Genomic DNA, 12,360 nt, shown 5'->3' on the forward strand with positions numbered 1-12,360 from the left:
TTCGCGTTATAATATATTGTTAATATAAACGAAGAATGTATACAACCTCGGCACGATTTAAAAAATGCATCACACGCTGATCGTCGTCAGAGAATAAACGTTTTTTATACATATATTTTATATATATATTTTTTCTACTGTATATATATAAATATTTTATATATATTATTTATTATATACATATATATATATATATATCGTTACATATATAAATTTATTAATAAATTGAAAAGGGGGTCTAATATATAAATACAAAATCAAATATGAAAACGGCTAATTAGAGTCAGAGGCAGATATTAGGCGCAACAAAATCGTTTTTAAATTCCTCTCTAATTACAAAGGAAGAAGCGAAACGTTCAAAATAATTAGAGAGAAATTTAAAAACAATTTTGTTGCGACTAATATCTGGCTCTTATTAGCCTCCTTTTTTTCATACCTGATTTATATATTTATATGTATATGTACAAAATATCGATCTCGCGAGAAGCGCGTTTTTTTTTTGGCCCGACACGTTTTACTACCTTTTTTTATCTCCTCTAGAGATCGATCGCTCCGCGAGGTACTTTTCTCAGTCGTTGGTCCACGCCATCATCTACGTAACCGCCGAATGACCCCGTTGAGACAAGCCTTGTTGGACGAGAACGATTCTACCAAGCCTCCTCGCAGCAAAGTATAATGCAAAAAATTTCAGCGAGCGAACTCCCTTCTCTCTCTCTATATAAGAGTTGTTAAATTCAAGGGCGCATCTGCGCTCTGCTTCTCGTGGGCAGAGTCCCACACAATTTCCCCGCAGCGTTCTAAAGTGAAATGAAAATGCGAATGCAAAATAACAGAACGCCAGTCACCGCATCAACATTTTATTCCTCGGTCAATTCGGAGCACACCTTTTATTCTTCCTCTTCTGCAATAGTTTACTTTATAATTGCGCGCTGCGCATACAAACCGGGCAATCGATGCGATATATAATGTATTAATGTACGGAGAAGTGCATTAAAATTTCCCCAGTGCCCCGCAAAAGTATTTAAGAAGCGAATATAATAAGTCGGAGGAAAAAGATCTCCGCGATCTGTACAATTGACCTAAGAAACGAATAAAGGAACACCGAAAAAAATGTTTTCTTGAAATTCATACTTAATAAGTCCTCTAATAGATATTCTTAATAAATAAGGATATTTCCGTCTTTACGTGATGCTTTTTGGAATATCCTCTTAAATTAAGAATATATTCTTAATTTTTTAGTATATGTATATTCTTGCACGTTAAGAATATCTAATAAGAAAATATCTAATAAGAATATCTCTTTTTAGAGGATTTTCCTCTTAAATTAAGAGGATCCTTTTGGCGCCTACTTTAGTGGAAGATACTATAAAGATAAGTGGCATATACTTAAAATGAGAGTACAATTTTTTCGGTGAAGTAAAAAAGAAGGAAGACAACGCTTGGTTTCCGCGTTCGAGCTAATAATTCCGCCATTAACAGCTCGCGCAAACATGAAAAGTTGTCTTCTTCCGTTCTACAACGAAGGATATCGAATCGCGCCGCGATCGATAATCGGGCAGTTACATCGACCTATGCTGACAGGGAGTAGATGCGGGGAGGAATAACGCGCTTCGCTGTTATAAATTGACAGAAGGGGAAAAAAATCGATCGTCCCGAGCACGACTTTTGGACGTGTCCCCTTTTGCCTTTTCGGCCCTTACTCCCGGCTTTTTCCGCGCAAACGGGAGATACGATCCCTACAGTCACCTTGTAAGTGGGATTCGATTCGCCATTAGCGTTACTTTAGCCGGACTACCCTATCCTATCCCGGCTGATGTGCTCGGAAGGAAGAGCGGCTTCTCATTTCAAAAGGGGCATATATCGATCGACCTTTCTACACCCCCTACAACGGAAGGTATAGGTACGCCCTTCCTTCTTCCTTGCGTTCACCTTGCACCGACTACCAGTAGGAATTTGTCCCGTCCTCGGATAATCCTCGCCGAGTCGCCTGTTGACATTCTACGATCTCCTGAATTCGACGTGGAAGCAACGTGGAATCTATCGGATCATGTCGGATTCTCGAAGAATGTATTTCGTCGAGAGCGAATCCGATCCGATATATATCTCTTAACGAAGATAGAAAACTAAAAGTTATCTTGCGACACGTAACGTGGCGAGAAGAAAAGAAATTCGATGTGTCTCAAACTCGAAAATTCGCAGTGACGTAATTAAATTGGAATTTTCTTCGAATGTTCGCGTGACCGCATATAGACATGTTTCTCGGATGCTCGGACTTTTCCACAGTTTTCTTTCGCCGATATACTTTGAAAGTTAATCAGCCAAGGCCACCGCTTGAGCAGCAGAAGCTCGCGACAAAGCGATTTTGGTCGATCGCCTAAATCAGCGTCTCTCTAGACTATTCTAAGGCCTGGACCAGGACTGATGAAAGATTATAAAAACGGAAGATGATTTTCTTCTTTGCCCCAGCTACTTTCAATCGAGCCTTTTATCTCTCGCATCAGAGCGCGGTTGATGTAATTTATACAAGAGCGATTCGCAAAGTCCTTCAAAGCTCATTCCAGATGGTTTTTCGATATTTCGTTGCTTGAAATATCTCGGCGAACAAGGCATGCGATTTGCTTCGCAAAATTTTTCTAACTTTATCATAATACGATATAAACGCGAAAGCAATTATTTAAACGTAATACCAAAGATTTAAAATTCTGCAAAATTTTGAATGAAACGTTACATTATAATTGAACGATTTTAATATCTAATATTGTACAAATAAAATTAAATAAATAAGAATCATCCTCGTGTGTGCATCTATAATTTTGAATATTAATTCACCAAGATTTTATGTCGCTTCAGTTAATACAAAAGAATTATCAATGACTGATAATAATTATCCAATTGTCATATTTCCTGTCTCTCGAAACGTTAAAATTTATTTTGCAGCCCATCGTTTCAACAATAACAGGAATTATTTTGTTCGGAAAGAACTCTTTGAAGAGAGTTTGCTGTGAATATATTGTTATACGTAAATATGTGTAGATATAATATATAATTCGTGTATTATCGAATTAATTTACCAAATTAATACGCGATTCTATAATCGATTGCTACAACTTGGAGAAATATTATTTCACGTATCTATTAATTCGATCAAGTTAAAAATAAATTTTTATTTTTAAAGAAATAATAGAATTTTAGGTATTGGGGAAAACAAAATTGACAAGAAATTGCTAAAATTGTGTACATAAAAAAGGATAAAAAAATATAAGGATACACAGAGAGAATTTCCTCTTAGAATTTACCAACATCTATCACAATAAAATATAAAATATGTTTGATTAATTTTACTAAAAGTAAAATTTACTAAAAGTAGGTATGGTAAAATTAATCAAACATATTTTTAAAATTCTTTCCATACCATATTGTGCCACGACAATTTTCAGGGTAAATTCTAAGAGAAAATTCTCTCTGTGCATGTATTTATATAAACGCGATTTTTTTTGTTAAATAATAATCATCCCTATTCCTCATCTCTCGAAAGCATTCGAGCCACGTGTGCCTATGTGTCACGCTCGATACCGATTATATCACGTATGACGTGATATCGCCGAGAGTAAAACGCGTCGTAAAGAGGTTCTCTTAACCGCGGAATGTAACGAGAGAACACGGTTTCGCCTCGCGTGTATAGGAGACGTCGCGTGAATTAATCGTCCTCGCGAGTATATACATACATTTAAGCGAGAGGCCGGAGGCGCCGCTATCTCTCTCGCGACGTCATTCGAGAGAACGTGCATAAATACCGTCGGCCCAGCGAAATAACGTCGCGCGTGACGTGGGACGTGGTTGAGAGCAGAGCGACGAAAAAGCCGAATTACACAATTCCTTATTCCGACGTCCTTCGGAAGGATGCAGCGGTGTCGCCGGCGACTGCTGTCGTCGTCGTCGTCTCGACCTCCCACGTATGAAGATGAGAGAGAACGTTTCTTATACCCCCGTGTCTCTTATTGTAAGGAACAGCGCTCGAGTTTGCGGCTCGGGATCTCAAGTGTACGAATTTTCGCTAAATTCGGGAAACGTGCACTGTCGTGAAATAAAAATGTAAAACGCGAAACAATATGAAAATACATAAAGCATTTACTCTCGATAGAAGCTGAGGAAACGTCAATAGATAAGAATAACGCGTCATTCGATTGAAACGTCATTTTTATAGATTTATTAACTGTTGCGTCTACCTATCTAAAGAATAAGAAAATAAAAAAATAAGAAAATGAAAGAATTTCAAGAATTTAATTTAAATTTAAAGAAAGTAAAGAACAATTTCAAGTGCGAGAGATTAATTCTTCGAGGTAAGTGAGAATCATGGTTTTTTTCAGAATTTATTACGTTACTTAATTATTTTACTAAAAAAAAAATTCGTAACTACGTGATAATAATTATGACAACTTCTATACAATAAGAGAGATAAATTATTGGATGAGAAAATAAAGAATAAAAATTTGTATTTACTTTTCGCAGTAGATAGCCTGTGCAACATCATTAATAAGTCTATTTCAGTTTCAGTAACGCAAGAAATCTGTACTTTAATGGAGAGTGGAATGAATTGTATCATAGACTTGTAATTAAGACGCGAAAGCATAATGTTTATTATATACATAAGGAAACGCTGTATTAATATTAATTTAACAGCTTACTCGTTGTCGTGGAGATTGATCCACGGGACATTCGTGTAAAATTACACAGACATTACAAATTGTCGCGCAGAAGAAACAGATAGAGCTCGCTGAAATCAAGTTACAATTCAAAGTCGCGTCCGGAAAAGAGTAATCGGAATGCGAAAGGAAAAAAGTATCCACTGAAAATTAACTGCTCGCTACGGCTCGCTATAAATTTCCACGTGTTTTAATTTCTTCTTTGTAATGTGCTTGACCTATTTTCACAAACTCGATCCGATATTTGAATGACACGATGGCTGTGCAAAAAAAACTGCAACGACTTCGCACCGACCGTAAAAAAAATCGCGTTTATATAAATACATATATTCTCCTCCATTTTTTCATCCTTTTATAAATACAGCAATCTGTTATCAATTTTGTTTCCCATAACATTGTTCTATTGTTTATTTAAAAAGAAAAATTTGTGTTTTTCAATTTGATTGAATTAATAGATATATGAAATAATATTTCTTCAAGTTGTAGCAATCAATTAAATAAAATTATGTATTAATTCGGCAAATTAAGATACACGAATCATATATCTACATATTTACATCACAACTTTTCAAAAACTTTCTGAACAAAGTAATCCCTACTATTGTTGAAACTATAGGCTACAAAAAGCGCAAGAAATAAAAATTAAAAGAAACAAGTTTATTTGAAATTAGACGTCTGAAATTTATTTGTTGATCAAATTTGATACGCTTCAAGATAGCAATACGAATTACGACGAGTTGAGCGAGCTAGAATTAAACCGACGATAAGATTAAAAGACGCATTGTCTTAATGCGCGAAATACAATACAAAGATAAAAGACAACTGGTAGCGATCGGTGTGAAATGCAAATTGTAGTTAGTCCGCGAGATAGTATGTGTATATACACGATTCTCGATATTTCCCTCGGGAAGCAAGCAAATTCATAACGCAATCTACGGAAGAATAGAAAGCTGCCGAAAAAAATCGTAGAAAATAAAGGACCGAGCGATCGTCGTTATATACATGTATTCTCTTAGAATTTACCCTGAAAATCGCGGGACAATATGGTATGGAAAGAATTTTATAATAATTTCTTTGATTAATATTTATCACAATAAAAATAATAACATCTATTACAATAAAATATAAAATATGTTTGATTAATTTTACTATGCAGTTTAGTAAAATTAATCAAAAATGTTTTATATTTTATTGTGAAAAAGATATTATTTTTATTATATGATAAATATTAATCAAAGAAATTCTCATAAAATTCTTTCCATATCATATTGTCCTACGATTACAATGATTTTCAGGGTAAATTCTAAGAGAAAATTCTCTCAGTGTAGATATACAATTTATAAAAAAAAAAAAAAAAAAATATATATATAGTATATGTATGTATATATCTTGAATCACCAGCAGACAGGGTTTTTATATACGACTATACTCGTGAAGACAATATTCAGAATGTATGTCAGGGAGGAAACTCACAGCAGGAAGTTTTTGGCATTCGGTCGATATGCCAGGACGAATTGGCGAAATGTTATACGGAAGCTCAAGGGAAGATATACTTCTCGCGAAAGGATTTTTGAAAATTCCTACGTCGAGCAGAAATGGGCAAGACATTACAAATGGCGCGCACGTAAAACTTGCAATATAATTTATCCGTAAAAAAGAAAGATCCTTTCCTAAGGAGACATCCTTAAAAAGGAAAGATAGCAATATACATGTGAGCGTAAATAAAACTACAGAAATTATTCATAAGATGGAGTGTAAAAAAAAAGAGTTAATTAATAACCAATATATCTCGACAAAATGTAATGTAAACTTATTGATTCGTAAACATATTTCGATGACGAGAGAAGAAAGAAAACTATTAAATTTCAATTGTAAATATGCCATGTGTCGATAAACTTATAAAATCGAATCGATAGTGTATAACGGATGGGCGATGAGCGAAAGGTAAAATTGGAAATATTTCTTTGTATAAAAAAAGATAATCTAGCGTGACAGTAAAGGGTAAACGAAAACGCCGAGCGGAAAAGCTTGTGAGGATTTTCCACGTTTGATCGATCGACGGGAACTGAATGAAAGTTCGGACTGTTCATCTATTTTTCTTTTCTTTCTTTTTTTTTTATAGTACTAATCTGATCAAATCAGCTTCACTTATACCCGACATTTACAGATGAAAACTTTACAGATGCAATCATATCGATTGTTTACCACAATTGTTTTGCAAACTTTATATAAACATGGGAGTGTTATTTTTATTCCATTGTAAATATTAGTGTTGAATAATATTTAAAATTACAAAGGGGAGATTATACGTCAAATGTTAATAGTGACACTTAATTAATTATAAGAAACAATTACAAAAATACTCGTTAAATTGAATTGACAATTTTCGCTTTGTGTGCGATTCGAGAAATAACTTTGTCAAAGAAAGTTCATAAGAGAAAGAGAGAGAAGGAATAATCCGTGCCAAAGCGGTTGGAGCGTAAAATAATTTCCTCTTGTAATATTATTAACGAGAAATTGGTTTAAGATTAGCCCACTCTTTCTTTCATGGATACTGATCAATAAACCGTAACTTCTTGCTTCACTTGAAGAGAACTTCTCTTGTCATTTAAATAATCCTTTTTAAAACACGCTCGATATTTGAATAATCCTTTTTAAAAACATCATTTTCCAAAAGTGTTGGCAATCTTGTGTGACCGACCGAAAAGTTCGAGTAACAATCTGTTACAACCTGTTACAAGTTCGAAAAAGCAACCTGTTACGATTGATGTATCACATAAAATTAGACAGAATATTTATATTTTTTTCGAATCAATACGCAGATTCACTGATTCAGATAAATCAATTACAATTATGTAACTCGATCGAGTTGCAAATTTTTTAAATTTTCTATTTAAGAGACTGCACGTCTCGTGGATGCTATTTATTTCTCCTTCCATCTGCATCGTGCAATTTATTTTTTCATCGACTTATTATTATCGATATGCAAAGGTGGAAATAACGAAAACGGAATCGGAAGCATTTTGCGTCGCTGAATAAATAAAGAAATTCTATTTGCGATTTGTACAAAGTTCCGATTGTTTCTATTTATAAGTTTATTACATGTCGCAAATTTTATACAGTTTCCTCCCCACGTGTACGATAATAAAGTTTCTTCCACCTTTGTTACGTCACGCATTTTCGAGAGAAATCGCTCCTTCGACGAAAGGAAAAAGAAAGACATCCACGTTCACAATTTTTTATTCCTAATGTCAACAAGAACTTGGTGTACATTGTGGACAGAAGACACATGATAAATTAGCTCGGTCTGTTAACGACCATCATGTACTTGTAAGCCTCAATGAAGCACGAACCGCAGCTGATCGATCAGGAGAATGTTAAGCTATCAGGGTTCAAACCCTAGTAGCCTTAATTGATGAAACTTGGCGGATCTACCATCGACTTCCGCGTCTCTCGCCTTCTTGAGGGCAAGAGATTGAAAGACTATTCAGGTGCAATCGACTATGATACGTTCCGATCTCTCTCTGTCTCTCTCTCTCTCTCTCTCTCTCTCTCTCTCTCTAAGCCCGTCCTCGATAAGCAAGGGCGGCAATGCCATCGTGGCTTTCCACATCGATGCGCGAGTGCACGCAACAACCTCTCATCGCCATAATTCGCGCGTTACATATGTCCCGATTTAATTACCGTGTCGAAATCCACTAGACAACATATTACAAACGCGTCGCGCGTACCGATTGTCATTTTACATCGCGAAATAACGATTTTGTAATTACTTTCGAGCACAAAACGCCCTATCAAGATGAAATCAATTAACGAGCGATATAGAAACATCGTTGTTTGCCCGTTCAACCATAATGGAATTGCAGTGTGTTAATTGATTCGACAAGCATGAAAATACTTAAAATCGCACGTTTGAAAAAGCAGCGAATATCATGAAAAATTCATTAACTAAGACTTTAGGCTCTTAATATGAAATATATATTTAAATTTCAACGAACAGAGGAAGAAAACAATTATTGCTGTAAGAAAATCTATGTCCTGTGCATACAACAAACTTTAGCATAAAATTTTTGGTACTGTAGCAAGAAATTAAATAAATCTCGAATTGAGATTTTTATTTAATTTCTTGATATCATACCAAAAAAATTTTGAGCTAAAAAATTTATGCTAAAGTTCGTTTTGCACAGGCCACACATTTTCTTGCAGCACGATACTAAGAAATTAAATAAATCTCAAATTAAGATTTATTTAATTTCTTGATACCGTAGCAAAGAAAATTTAAGAAAAATTTATTATTGCAAGAAAACTTGAGAAAAATTTGTGTACAACAAACATTAGCATAAAAATTTTTGTTACGATACCAAGAAATTAAATAAATTCTCAATTTAAAATTTATTTAATTTCTTGGTATCGTATTAAACCAAAGAAAATTTGAGAAAAATTTGTATACCTTGTGTACAACAAACTTTATCATAAATTTTCTTCACATTTTCTTCATACCAAATTTGAGGAAAATTTATTGCTGCAAGATGCACACATATATATAATAATCGAGCACTCTTTATAAAGAAAAGAAGCTTTAACCGCAGAAGAGATTAACAACGTGGCTCTCGTAAAACACGCAACTTCATAAGAACTGCAGCTCTCGCATATGATGCTGTCAGGTTACCACAAGATAAAACCGAGGCGATTCAATCGTTGCCGGCTGACAAAACTCGATAACTCCTTGTGCTCCTCTTTTATCGTCGCTATAAAATCCTGTCGAATGCAAGCCGTCGCAAAATCTAACGCGTTCGACCGTTTAAACGCATCAAATATATCGCACGTACACTTAATAAAGGCCAAGATAGCGAGAGTCGTTGAAACACTCCGTATCTGCGAGCTACGCTCATTATCGCGTAATTTTCTACGATTATCATCTCATTATCGCGTAATTTTCTACGAGAGAAAAAAAATACCTAATAAAAAAATGATCTTCGATCGACAGATGAAAATTAAATGCCTTCTTCATCCTTTTTATCGGGTTATTATAATTGCTCGTGCTAGTTTATACACACCCGGTCGTTTTACTCACTCCTAATGGAATTTCTGACTCGGTGATGCTAAAGTTCATCGGGCAACACATGGCACGATAATTATTCCGATCATAATCTCGAGCATAGGAAGTCAGGATCATCGAACGATTAATGATCGTTCGCAAATCGTCGCGACGTAAATTCTCTACCGCCGTTTTTAGAGCTTTTATAAATATATATCGATGTCATGAATAATTTATCGAACTTTGAACTTTACAATTCTTGAATATACACGATTTCTTATAGACACAACGTACTTTAACTTCGTTATCTTAACCGGACACACGGCCTTCATTTTTCGTAAACGAGAAAATATATGCGTTAATATCATATCATTCTACGATTTCACTTGCAATCGAGAAAAGCTCTAGAAACCGTATGGATCCTCGGTGCACACACATTCTATGTGTATCTTCTCTTCGTCGTCTCTCGAGAGATCACAATTAAGAATTCATCTGCCCTCCCTGCTCTTCTCCAGTTCTCTGATACACACATCTATATATTATATCTATTCCAATCTACTCTGTTCTTTTTTTATAACGATACATTTATATATATATATATATATATATATATATATATTAATTATAGAAAATTTATATATATAACAATTTTATATAATTATTATTACACAGAGAGAATTTTCTCTTAGAATTTATCCTGAAAATCATGGTAATCATGGGACAATATGGAAAGAATTTTATGAGAATTTCTCTGATTAATATTTATCATAATAAAAAATAATAATATCTATCACAATAAAATATAATATATATGTTTGATTAATTTTACTAAAAATATAGTAAAATTTAGTAAAAGTATGGTATTTATCAAACATATTTTTAAAATTCTTTCCATAACATATTGTCCCACGATTATCATGATTTTCAGTGTAAATTCTAACAGAAAATTCTCTCTGTGTATAGTATATAAAATTTTATTATGTATATAAAAATTATATATATGTATAAATTTTATATACATATATATACACAGAATTTTCTCTCCCACGATTACCATGATTTTCAGGGTAAATTCTATAAGAGAAAATTCTGTGTATATATATGTATATAAAATTTATACATATATATAATTTTTATATACATAATAAAATTTTATATACTATACACAGAGAGAATTTTCTGTTAGAATTTACACTGAAAATCATGATAATCGTGGGACAATATGGTATGGAAAGAAATTTAGGAGAATTCTCTTATTTATCACAATAAAAAATAATAACATCTATGACAATAGAATATAATATATGTTTGATTAATTTTACTAAACGTATAGTAAAATTTACTAAAAGTATGATAAAATTAATCAAATATATTTTTAAAATTCTTTCCATACCATATTGTCCCACTATTACCATGATTTTCAGGGTAAATTCTCTCTGTGTATATATGTGTATGTGTGTGTGAAATAAGAACGTATCGTTATAAAAAAAATCGAGTAGTCTGTCGATTGGAAATTTCGAATGGAACCTCTGAGGATCGTTTGCGTCTACCGTCCCGGAGATGAGAGGATTGCGCGATAAATTTTCGAGTAGGTACCACGAGCAGCGGCTAAGAACCGCGAGAGCGAGAGCGATCATTCCGGACTAGGTCGCGTCACGCGGCGCGATCGCTATATACTTCCCCCCTCGATAAGCTTTTCATATCGCTAACTAAGCCAGCGCAGCAGAGCGAAAGGAGCCGCGATCGGAAGGAGGCTCTCGAAAGAACGAGATCTTCGTACCGGTGCAAAATAAGTGCCAGCGCAGTCGTCCGCGTTATCCCCTTTTTATCCTCGGGCTCCCCTTATCTGTCGTCCCGCAGCAGGGGGATGGTTCCGTCCATCGTCTCTCTCTCTGGATCCTATTGTATCCCGAGCACAAGTCGATCGATCGTCGTCGCCTGGTGCACGCGCGCGCTGACCGGTTGCGGCACACACGGATTCCGCACAGAGAGATCGCACAGAGAGAGAGAGCGATCCTTCCTTATCTGGGTACCTATATCCTGGGGAAATCCTCCGAGAAAAATCCTAGGGGGAGATGCACACAAAAGCGTGTCGCGCTCGGGGCGAGTTCTTTCTTTTTCTTTCCCTCCCTCTTCGAAGCCCGCGCGCGATCACGCGATTTCGCGACCAAGAGAGAGAGAGAGGACGAACGCGAGAGAGTACAGAGACAGATCGAGACTCCTCGGCGCGGAACCCACCCGTGTCGGCGGGGTGACCGAGTGGCGACTGAGGACTCACCCTGCGTGGTGCCGCGGTGGCGGCGCTGACTACCCCTCCGAAAGAAGAAACACCATCCCCCTCCGCTGATTCGGCGGCGCGGCGCGCAACCCCCCGCTGAGTGTATTTGTGTGTGTGGGTTTGTGTGTCTCGCCCTTTTTCCCTCTAAATTCTCCGATCCGCCGCGACGCGCCGTCTCCGATCGGAAGACTGGCCAGACTAGGATGAGACTCGGATGAGGGTCGGGTCAGGTTCTTGTTAATCTTCGGGCGAGAGGTGAACTAACCGCCTGATCTGGCTTAGGGTCTCTGGCTGGTCAATGTACACCCCGGCAATAGCTGGGCGATTTAATACACACGCGC

The 12,360-nt window shown here is 35.8% G+C and overlaps 1 protein-coding gene across 5 annotated transcripts in view; it reads right to left on the reverse strand.

Moving 5' to 3' along the window:
- The window catches only part of Eag (potassium voltage-gated channel protein ether a go-go), a 102,797-nt gene extending 90,781 nt beyond the window's left edge, over window positions 1-12,016 (reverse strand). For 3 of the 5 annotated variants that reach the window (XM_083050060.1, XM_083050058.1, XM_083050059.1), the window contains exon 1: window positions 11,522-12,015. The gene's annotated coding sequence lies outside the window, so the exon portion shown is untranslated. Of the gene's footprint in view, window positions 1-11,521 lie in introns of all 5 variants that reach the window. The other 2 variants (XM_083050056.1, XM_083050057.1) reach the window with 1 other exon arrangement.
- Window positions 12,017-12,360: the final 344 nt, after the last annotated feature.

Source organism: Prenolepis imparis, unplaced genomic scaffold (assembly GCF_030444845.1).
Source record: "Prenolepis imparis isolate NDT839.2.m4 unplaced genomic scaffold, iyPreImpa1.0 SCAF_11, whole genome shotgun sequence".
In the NCBI taxonomy this organism is placed as follows: Eukaryota; Metazoa; Arthropoda; class Insecta; order Hymenoptera; family Formicidae; genus Prenolepis; species Prenolepis imparis.